Source organism: Pogoniulus pusillus, chromosome 2 (assembly GCF_015220805.1).
Source record: "Pogoniulus pusillus isolate bPogPus1 chromosome 2, bPogPus1.pri, whole genome shotgun sequence".
Taxonomy (NCBI): domain Eukaryota; kingdom Metazoa; phylum Chordata; class Aves; order Piciformes; family Lybiidae; genus Pogoniulus; species Pogoniulus pusillus.
Window position 1 is genome coordinate 26226220 of NC_087265.1, and position 11281 is coordinate 26237500.

Below are 11281 nucleotides of genomic sequence, written 5' to 3' on the forward strand. Positions count from 1 at the left end.
GAAGCCTCTGAGAAATGCCATCTCTGTTTCTGGGGGAGCTGGACAGACCTGGATATGCCCAGCACTGCTGTTTGCTGGTTAATAGCAGTAGCATCTTTGAGTAGAAACCGGAAGTTTTAGATGAAACTCATTTGTATGGATAAAAAAAATCCAAGTATTTTTAATAACTCGCAGACAAAATGTTTCATTCTTAAACCAGGAAGGTCCCACTGAAGCCAGTGTCCAGCCTGCACTTCATGGGAACTGTAGCTATGTTTTCACAGGCACAGCTCTAGAAAGTCTTACAATTATAGAATGGTTTGTGTCAGAAGGGACCTTCAAAGGTCATCCAGTCCAACCCCCTCTGCAGACAACAGGGGCATCCTCAATGAGCTCAGATTGCCCACAGCCATGTCAAGCCTGACCTTGAATATCTCCAGGGATGGGGCCTTAACCATGTCCCTTGGCAACCTCTTCCAGTGTTCCACTACCCTCATGGTAAAGAACTTGTTCCTAACATCTAATCTGAATTTACTTTTCTCTAGTTTGAAGCCATTGTCCCTGATCCTGTCACTGCAGACCTTTGTAAACAGTCTCTCTCCATCCTTTTTTTAGCCCCCCTTCAAGTATGGGAAAGCCACTGTTAGGTCTCCTCAGACCATTCTCCTCTCCAGGCTGAACAACCCTAGCTCTCTCAGCCTCTTTTCATAGTAGAGGTGCTCTGGCTCCCTGATCATTTTCATTGCCCTCCTCTGGACCCACTCAGTCAGATCCATGTCCTTCCCGTTCTGAGGGCTCTAGAGCTGGACCTAGTACTCCAGATGAGGTCTCACCAGAGCAGAGCAAAGTGGCAGAATCACCTCTCTTCACTTGCTGGCCAGGCTTCTTTTGATACAGCCCAGGACACCATGGCCTTATGGGCTGCAAGAGCACACTGTGTGCTCATGTCCAGCTTCTTGTCCCTCGGCACCCCCAAGTCCTTTTCCGTAGGGCTGCTTTCTATCACCTCATCCCCCAGCATGTTTTGATAGTGAGGCTTGTTCTGACCCAGGTGTACAAAACCTGGGCAGCTAACCTAGAGATGAGAGTGGGAGGTCCAAACCCTAGTTGCTGTGCAGCACTGCTGCTCTGATAGAAGAGAAAAAACTCTCTTTTATTTTATTGCCTCTACCCCCAACCCAATCTGGAAAAAAAAATCATTTCAATAAAAATCAAAAGTTTCTTCAGAAGATGAAAATGTTTGATAAGGTGGAAATATAATAGTTATACAGAGCCAAGGATCCAGATTGTTGGCTCCTCTCTGGTAATGTCCATCACTTGTCTGTCATTCATCAGAAACTCCCCACTTCCACAAGTTCTAGCAGTGAATTTCAGGCTCACAACAGGAATTGGTGAACCTTTTGCTTCAGCAGGAAGAAGGCCCAGAACTTGTTCTGCTCAGCCAGGTACTCTCCAAAAGAAGTGTGTCTTCTTTCAGCTCATGCTGCATAGAGACACTGGAACATAATCTACCTTCTTAAATAAAAATCAAAGCAAAGCACTTGACTTGAGAAGAATAGAAGAAAGGAAAAGGAAAGAAAAAAATAAAGGGTGGGGGATAAAAAGTGGCATAGGTAACGGGTTGAGCAGATGCCATGGGCTGTTACAGCACCTTGAGTTCTAAAAACAGGAGAGAATGCCCAGTTGCTGGCCACATCTCCTGATGAAGAGCCCACACTCCAGATTTCAAAATCCAGGCACTGAGGAAACACCTTTTTCCTATTATTAACCAACTCCTCCCCCCCAAACCAAAACATAACCAACTCAAACAACAACCCAAGCAAAACTCAGTGCCTGTGATATCCTCAGAGAAAGCCACACATGTTCTCCTGTGAGAGAGAAGAGCTCTTGAAGATGCTTTGCAGAGGCTGAGGGTATCGTTTGTTTATGAGATTTCAGGCAGCGCATGTGTGCGTTGCCTGCCTGTGATGTGGATTTCGGCTCACTAAAACAACTTGAAAGCCTTCCAGCAAAGCTGTGAGCGCTGTGACAAAGAGTTTGTGGAGGGAATAACTGGCAGCAGCAGGCACTAAGGTGACAGCGAGCAGTTGTAACATCAAACCTGAAACGCTTATCAGTTTTGTGTGTTTGTATGAGAAATAATGACTCCTCAGACACTGCTTCTGACAGTGCAGGGGAAGAGCACTGAGGAGCAGTAAATCCAGGAGCTGAGGCTTCAGGCAGGTACAGCAGAAAGATTTCAGAGCAAAATGTCATATTTTAAGAGAAAACCTGTAAGTCAGACTCCGTGTTCTGGCAAAAGCGGTCTTACTATGGCCTAGGGAAGACAATAGGTGTCTTTCTCTTGACTCAGCTGAGCTCTGCATAAGGCCTCATGTGTGCACTCAGAATACTGCTTGGTTTGGGATCTTCCTCGGTTCCAATTTTATCTGAGTAACTTGTGTGGGAGTGTAACGGCCTGAGATGCTCCCCTGGAAAAGGCAAGGGACTTGAAATGCCACATTTGGTTATTATTCTGTAATTTTATTTGAGGGTGGGGGGATGACAGACTCATAGTGCCAGAAGTCATCTGTGAATTCACACCTTGGCTACCCCATCCTCCAGCTGGCTCCATGCAGAGAAAGCAGAGCAGCTCACAGCCCCGTGCTGAGATCAAAGTCAGCACTTAAATAGAGGCCAGCTGCTGGGGCAAGGTGAGCACAGGACTGCCCTTGGCATCCTGAGAGTAACATCTGGACAAGCAAGAGTTTTTCCACTGGAAAGACCAGACACAAACATCAGCCTCTCCACTGTGAGGGCAGCAGCCCTGCTCCTGGCTGGAACAGTCAGCTGGTGACCCAAAGGTGGTGGTTTCTGCATGCTGGCATGAGTGCTTTTGCCCCCAGCTGGTGTGGGGCAGAGCCTGGGAGGCATGAAGAGCAAGTCCTGGCACCTGCCCCAACCCCTTCTTCCCTCTCTAGTAAGCATGAGGCAGCACAGGAGGATTTTGAGGGTAATCAAGCGAAATGCACAAGTTGCACTGGAACAGGCTGCCCAGAGAGGTTGTGGAGTTTCCATCTCTGGAGACTTTCAAAATCCACCTGGATGCATTCCTGTGTGGCCTGCCCTAGGTGCTCCTGCTTTGACAGGGAGGGTTGGATCATTTGGGGATTGTCTGATCTCTAGAGGTCCTTTCCAACCCCTAACATTCTATGATTCTATGGCAGTAAGGGAGCTGTCACATTTGTGTCTGAGAGAAACACTCTATTAACATCCGTGGGAGGTCTTGCCTTCATGGAGTACCCTTGAGAGAGAGACAGAAAGGGCTGCACTGAATTCAAAGGGTGGGGAACTTCCTCTTTTACACCTCCATTTGGCTTCAACCAGCTCAGGCTTGCAAAGGCAATCTGCCTGGCAGAGATCTGTATGTACCATCAGAGTGGGGGTGTATTTGTGGCAAGGGTGACAGGACACAAGAGCAATTGTTTTGTTTGTTTTTTGTTGGTTTTTTTTCCCCTCCAGTTTCTAATGTAGATATTTTGCTGTGTTGTATTTTATTGTGATTTTTGACAGATGCTAGGGTGTCCCCTTTTCCCTGAAAGAGCTACAGGGCCATTGCACAGGCTGCCCCAAGCAGTCTGGCCTGCTGGGCTGGTACAGATGGGTGGTGGAGCTGGCATAAACCTGCAAATGTGTGAATCCTTGTTTGGCAGTAAGAGAAGGAGTCAGCAGGCTCCAAAGTCATAGAATCATAGAATAGTTTGGGTTGAAAAGGACCTTAAAGATTTCTTAAAGTTCCAACCTCCCTGCTATGGGCAGAGACACCTTCCACTAGACCAGGTTGCTCAACACTACATCCAGTCTGACCTTGAACATCTCCAGGGCATCCACCATCTCCCTGGGCAACTTGTTCCAGTTTCTCACTACCCTTGCTATAAAGAATTTCTTCCTGATATCCAATCTAAATCTCCCCGCTTGCACCTGAAAGCCATTACCGTTTGTCCTGTCACTACAAGCCCTTGTATCACTACAAGTCACTCCTCGATTTCTTTGAACTTTTCTCTCCTGCCTTACTTTTTCCTAGAGGTATAATTTTCAGTAGAAGGTAGCTCAGACCAGCTGGGGTTTTTTGTACTCATCTTCTAAAAATAGTGCATCTGGTCAGAATTCTTCTTCTCTCTTCCTCTAATCCAAATCCAGCTGAAAGACATTGCCCAAACTACCTCCAGTAGTGAGAATATTTAACAATACATCTTCAGACACAAAAGAATATGGAAACTATTAAACCCAGAGGGAAACATGTTCTGAGTTATGAGTGTGAGAAAAATTGAGTTATAGGTAGAATGGGAATGGTTTTGCAATCTTTATAGCAGGTGTTAAAGCAAGTCTGCTAAATCAATTATTTATTTGTCTTAAATGTGTAACCTTAGCTTTTTAAAGCTTTTGTGGAAGGCAGGCAGAGGAGCATGTTTTCTTAAGTGAATAAATTAAGCAAGAGCTTCTGGAGATGGGATGTGAGGGAGATTTAATGGAGTTAGTGGACGGAGGAGGTCAGGTCTGGGTTTAAAAATTATCACTAGAACAACTCACCATCAGGAAAAACAGATGAAGTGTTAGATAGTTTTGAGTTGTTGGTGAATGCCCAGTGAATGGTCCAGACTCAACTACAGATCTAGCATCTAGCACTCAACTACAGATCTAGTGGAACAGCTTTTAAGAGTTGGGACAAAATAGGCTTTAAGAGAGATTTCTCCTGGCTAACTGGCACGGGTGCTGCATTAGATGTGGTGCAGTTACTGTGTGAGCAACCTCACAGCTTCTGCAGAGTTGCTAAGCAGGAACTGCCATGGAATGTGTGCCCTTGTGCTTGAGAATAGATTTGTCAGAGAAGCTTTTCTTAATGGTCACATCTGGCACACTGGACACAGGGCTGTTTTTCCTTTGCAAAATTCCACCTCTGGGATTCAGGCAGGACTAAAAGAAGCAGAGAATCATTCTCAACACCAAAATATCAGGGCACAAGGAAGGTGTCAGCAGCCAAGGATATACCTAGACGAGCAAAGACAGCTGCTGGGCAAGCTAGTAGTCTGGTCCTGCCCTCCCAGGTGAGCCTGATGGGTCTCAGCAGAACACCCCATTTGAGGACAAAAGGTCCCACTTTGCACCCGGGAGGGAAGCTGCAGACTGACCCCCCCTCAGGCTGAGCGACCTGGGACTCTTCATCCTGGAAAAGAGAAGGCTGAGAGGGGATCTTGTCAATGTATATAAATTTCTAAAGGGTGAAGGTCATGAGGAAGGGGCTGGTCCCTTTTCAGTGGTGGATAGTGATAGGACAAGGGGCACCAGGTACAAATTGGAACACAGAAGGTTTTACTTGATCTTAAAGAGAAACTTTACTTTGAGGGTGCTGGCTGCCCAGGGAGGTTGTGGAGTCTCCATTTCCAGAGACATTCAAAACCCACCTGGACACATTCATCTGCAACCTAGGCAAACCTGCATTAGTGTGGGGGGCTGGACTAGATGTCCAGAGGTCCTTCCATCCCCTACCATTCTATGATTCTGTGCTACAGCAGGTGCCTGAGCAGCACCCCTTTCTCTCTGTGGTGTGAAAACCCCCATAGCCCAGTGCCAAATGCTCCATCAGCTGAGATCCAACAGTATCAAGAAATGTGTCTGAGATGTGCAACACATTGACTGATGAGTGTTTCATTCCAGAAGAAACAAAGCAGACCAAAGGCAAAAGACAAAATTTCCCTCATGTGAAGGCAAATCCCTGCTCTGCCTGGTGAAACCTTGAGGCTTGAAACCTTGAGGTTTTCCTGATGAACTCTCTTAAGATTTCTTTTAGACAATCTCGCTGAGGCTGAGGAATAATGTGGAGAGGAAGACTTACCTGTTTAGCAGCTGAAGGGGTCCAGACTCCCGTTTCACCTCCCAGTGGAAGCAAGATTTAATTGTTGAGTTTCCACTAGAAAATGGGATTCAGTCTTCATTCATGTGTTGGGTGGTATGGAGTGGGGAAGGAATAAAGACCAGATTTTGTCCTTGAAATTACAAAAAAAATCCTTCTGAGCCTTCTTTGAAAATAATTCCTGGCACAGTCAGCTTTAAACCTAAGTTTGACTTTTTTTTTCCTCTTCTTGTACCAAACATGATTAGAACATAGTATGGATTAATTGCTCTGCCAAATGTCATTCCTATAAATCAAATCTGTTTTCTGACATATGAGTGAGTGTCTGAATACTCCAAAGCCATTAAAAATATCTGCATAATTTTAAAACCTGCTAAATGTTGTTGTTTTCTCTCTCTCTCTCTCTCTCTTCATTCTTGGTACAGTATGGTATTTTACTCTGATGATAAGTTGAATGGCAAGTTTCAGTCAAATGCCTTTTTTTTTTCTCCCTTCTTTTTCCTTTTTGCAATCCAATCCTAAAATCTTGACAATGGCACTTACAGTGGAAATGCCACCAACTGTAAATTTACACACGGACGAAACTTGGCATCCCTAATCAGCTCTTCTTCAGGCATAGCTTGTGGGATCTCTGCCCACATTCTCTCTGCAGGAATTGGTGTTATCCCACTGCTGAAGTATTCATGTGTTAGCACCCCAGGTGTAGAACAAAGTCTCCAGCTTGTCCTGCTGTCTGTACTGTATTTCCTGTGCAACGGGGCAGGAGTGCTTGTGGAAAATAGTGATATTCCCCCCCCCCCCCCCCCGATTAGTTCTACTATGCAACTCGATCTGGTGAAAAATTACCCAGCCACAATATAATTTTTTCCCTTTTTTCTTAAAAAAACCCTCAAAACAACCAACAACAACAACAAAACCTTTTCCTCCCCCCCCCCCCCCCCCCCCCAGTAAAGGCTAATTCAACAGATCCAAAGCAGTTTGTGGGACTTCATCACTTCTGCCAGTTCCAGGAAGGAACTAGCCACATTGGTAGACAGATCTGTTGCTGACAACCTGCATGACTGCCCTCCTCTTGAGGCCCATGCCTTTTTTTGGCAAGGATCATGGGAACAAGGTTTGCCACTGGCTCTTTCCTTGCCTCTGTCTGTGGCCCCTGGCAATCTGTTGACCCTGGCCTGGGGACACTACCAGCCTGCAGTAACTGGCAGCCTGCATGACAAAAGAAAAAAGTCATTTGGGATCCCCAAAAATTTAACTTCTTTTAGCCTTTTTCTCCCCCATATTTCCACCAGGGGCTTGAGTGGGGGGCACAACACAACAGTCATCTACCAATGTTTTTTGTCTTGATTTAAGGGAAGGTGTTCTATATAGTTTTCCTCTCACATTTGTCTCTTACTGCTCAAGACAATTTGCTTTACTTGGCCTTAGCCTGATCCAGACCCCACCAGTGATTTACTGATGAGAATTGTTGCCCAGTATACTGTTCAAAGAATGTCTCATTGGTAAAAAGTCAAATAATAACCACCCAGCAACAAGGGGGATGCCACCCCACACTCTGGTGAACATGGACACAGAGCATAATGAAATTCAGCTCAGATCTCCTGAGGATTGTGGGGCTAAACATGATGCTGTGATACAGAAAATGCGGGTCTGGACTTCTTACCCTTTGTGACAAGTAGTTTGGAGAAAAAAAAAATCTTATAGAATGGTGTGGGTTGGAAGAGACCTTAGAGATGATCTAGTTCCAACCCCCCTGCATGGACAGGGACATCTAGACCAGGTTGCTCAAGGCCTCATCCAGTCTGGCCTTGAAACGCCTTCAGGGAGGGGGCATCCATGACCTCCCTGGGCAACCTCTTCTGGTGTCTCACCACCCCCACTGGAAAGAATTTCTTCCTAATCTCCACTCTCAAACTCCCCTTTTCCATCTTAAAGTCATTCCCCCCTTGTCACTACAAACCCCTGTACTACTACAAGTAACTCTTCAATGTCTTTGAACTTCTCTTTCATGCCTTCCTTGTTCCTAGAGGTATAATTTTCAGTTACAAGTCCTTGAAAAAAGTCCCTCCCCAGCTCTCCTGTAGGTCCCATTCAGGTACTGGAAGGCCACTGTAAGGTCTCCTTGGAGCTTTCTCATCTCCAGGCTGAACAGATCCACTTCCCTCAGCCTGGGCCCATATGGGAGGTGCTCCTCATCATCTTTGTGGCTGTCTTCTGGACCCACTCCCACAGTTCTGTGTCTTTCCTGCAACTCCACTATGAGAGCCAGGGAAGGGTCAATAGAAACACTGTTAGATATCCTTGTCTCAAATACCAAGTACATCCCCAGCCTGAATTTGATTTCTAAGAGGTAGTGACTTGCCTGGAAAGGACAGTGCAAACCACATCTAAAACTGGACCTACTGATTCAGTATTCCTCCCAGTCTGTCCTGCAGAGAACTTCTAGGATACAGCTTAGCCTGAAGCCTTCACCATCACAACCCAGCACCTCCTGGGTGGAGGTTAAATGTCAAAACCATTTTTTTGTGCACAGCTGTTCTTCCTCTACTTCTGCCTTGCACAGCCACAACAAGGCAAGAGAAAAAGTATTTAAAAGGGCTTTATTAGTGTCAGCTGTTGGGGGGCTGGAGCATTCCTTCTATGGAGACAGATTGAGAGTTGGGGCTGCTCAGTCTGGAGAAGAGAAGGCTCTAAGGAGATCTTATTTTGGCTTTCCAATATCTCAGGGGGACATACAAGCAAGCTGGTGAGTGACTTTTTAGGGTGTCAGGTAGCGATAGGACTAGGGGGAATGGTGCAAAACTAGATTTGGGTAGATTCAGATTGGATGTTAGGAAGAAGTTCTTCACAATGAGGGTGGTGAGATGTTGGAACAGGTTGTCCATGGAGGTAGTAGAAGCCCCATCCCTAGACGTTTCCAAGGCCAGGCTGGATGTGGCTCTGATGTAGTGTGAGGTGGCCCTGCCCATGGCATGGGGGTTGAAAATAGATGACCTTTGAGTTCCCTTCCAATCCTGAAAATTCTATGAGTCTAATCCCCTCTGCTAAGGCAAATTCACCTAGAGTAGGTCACACAAGAAAGCATCCAGGTGGGTTTTGAATGTCTCAGGGATGGAGACTGTACCACCCCTCTGGGCAGCCTGTTCCAGTGCTCCATCTCCCTGAAATTAAAGAATTTGCTGCCCATGTTTAGATGGAAGGTCATATATTGAAATTTGTGTCTGTTATCCAAGGTGCATATATATACAATTAAATAAAATAAACAAAAAACCAACAACAAACCAAAAGCCTGTGGTCAGAGTGCAGTTGTACCAAACTGCATGTCTAGTGCTAAGCATCTGCTCCAGGCAGCAACTGAGGGAAAATGAAAGTGAGATCCAGAAATACCCAGAATCTACTTGTTGGCTGAGAGGGAGAGCGCAAGCACGCCTCAGAGGCTTCACGCTTCTGAAAGCTTGCACAAGACAATAAAGCCTTTGGAGTTAGTAAGGCTTTTGGTACATTTAGTATGATGGAAGCACTTCACCTCCTCAGTCTGATATAAACCCCGCCTTGTTTTGCAGGCTTTTGCCCCAGGAAGGTACCCAAACTGCTCTGCTTTCAGCACCTGTAAACTCTTAAATTGGCTGCTAATGGACTGGGTGGAGCCTGTTTGGAGTTCAGCAGTGTCCATTTTCTTCCTGAGGTAAGGCCTTTTGTCCTAGTCTTGTTGCTTTCTGGTTTTAATGTATTTATCTATTGTATGTTCTGCATCCTTGTGGCACTCCTTTGGGAAAGAGGGAAGTCTTGTTTTTTTACTGCTCTGGGTGAGGTTGGAGAACTTGGAAGACTACTCTGTGTTAGAAGATTATATGCTAACGAGTTTATTATGCTGTGGTGCCCGTGGTGTAAGAAGGCATCCTTTTGCAGAACAACAGGGGTAGTAATTGGTGTGTAGCAGTGGTTTGAGTTGCTAGAGCATGTCCAGAGAAAGGCAACAAAGCTGGAGAAAGGTCTGGACAACAGGTCTAGTGAGGAGCAGCTGAGGGAACTGGGGTTGTTCAGTCTGGAGAAGAGAAGGCTAAGAGGAGACCTCATTGATCTCTATAGCCATCTGAAAGGAAGTTGGAGTGAGAATGTTAGAATCATAGAATGGTTTAGGTTGGAAGAGACCTCAAAGATCATCTCGTTACAACCCCATGCCATAGGTAGGCACATCTCTCACTAGAACAGGCCACTCAAGACCCCATCCAACCTGGTCTTGAACACCTCCAGGTAGGGAGCAGTCACAATCTAACCTCCCTGGGCAACCTGTTCCAGTGTTTCACCACCCTCACTGCAAAGAACTTCTTCCTAACATCCAGTTTAAATCTCCCCTCTTCCACTTTAAACCCATTACCCCTCATCTTGTCATTACAAGACCTTGTAAATAGTCCCTCCCCAGCCTTCCTTCAGGCCCTTTCAGATACTGGAAGGCCACTACAAGGTCTCCTTGAAGCCTTCTCTTCTCCAGGCTGAAGACCCCCAACTCTTGTAGCCTGTCCTCACAGAAGAGGTGCTCCCACCCTCTGAGTAAGGTGGGAGTTGGGTTTGTCTCTCAAGTATCAGGTGATAGGATGAGAGGAAATGTCCTGAGATTGTGTTGGGGAGGTATAGGTTAGATATTAGGAAAGAATTCTTTCCTGAAAGACTGGTCAGACATTGGAATAGACTGCCCAGGGAGGTGGTGGGGTCCCCATCCCTGGAGGTATTCAAGAGATGTGTGGCCATGACCGCATGTGGTGTAGTGGCTGTGGTGGTCTTAGATGGATGATTTGACTCAATAATCATAGAGGTCTTTTCCAACCAAAACAATTCTATGATTCAAGCAAGAGGCTTGAGTCCTGTGTGGAGTGGATGGAAGCCTTTTTTTGTGCTGCCTCTTAACAGTCTGCAGAAGAGGTGAAACCTTGCATGAACTGGAGAAGCTGTGCGTAAGGTGTCTGGTTTGTTCTCTGCTAGGTTCAGACTTGTGTCTTCTGTCTGGGTGCTCCAGGCAAGAGAAGCAGAAAAAAGCTTTTGTGTGCTGGGTAGAACAGGTATAGATTTTATTCTGTATCTTTTTAGTTCTTCAGCACTAACATGCTGGGAGAGATGCTCTGCTGGAGGGAGGGAACCCTTTTAAGACTCTCAAGGAGAATAGAGGTTGAGGGAGTTTCATCTCAACACATACAGGCAAAGACTGGGAAATGTAGTGCTCTCTAATGGCTGACCTTGGCTCAGGGCCAGATCTAATTGAATTCCTCAACAAGCTAATGGAGATAAGTTTATTTTTTGCTAGTTCCTCTCAAAATCAAGACATGACTCATCAAAACTTCGATGCTTTAACCTTAAAATTTCTTTGGCCTTTAACATAAGGCAGTCTCTCAGACAGGTAGAGGTAGAACTGGCTTG

General features: G+C 45.8%; 2 long non-coding RNA genes across 4 annotated transcripts in view; one reads left to right on the forward strand and one right to left on the reverse strand.

Annotated features, from left to right (window-relative positions):
* Positions 1–4163: 4163 nt before the first annotated feature.
* Positions 4164–8403, reverse strand: LOC135187784 (uncharacterized). The gene is made up of 3 exons (XR_010307449.1): positions 8232–8403; positions 5852–6002; positions 4164–5182 (listed from the first exon to the last, which is right to left on the reverse strand). It is a non-coding gene; the product is annotated as an uncharacterized LOC135187784 (long non-coding RNA).
* A 97-nt stretch (positions 8404–8500) lies between these two features.
* The window catches only part of LOC135187795 (uncharacterized), a 133065-nt gene continuing 130284 nt past the window's right edge, over positions 8501–11281 (forward strand). For all 3 annotated transcript variants that reach the window (XR_010307452.1, XR_010307453.1, XR_010307451.1), the window contains exons 1-2: positions 8501–8615; positions 9433–9554. This is a non-coding gene — a long non-coding RNA (uncharacterized LOC135187795). The remainder of the gene's footprint in view (positions 8616–9432; positions 9555–11281) is intronic.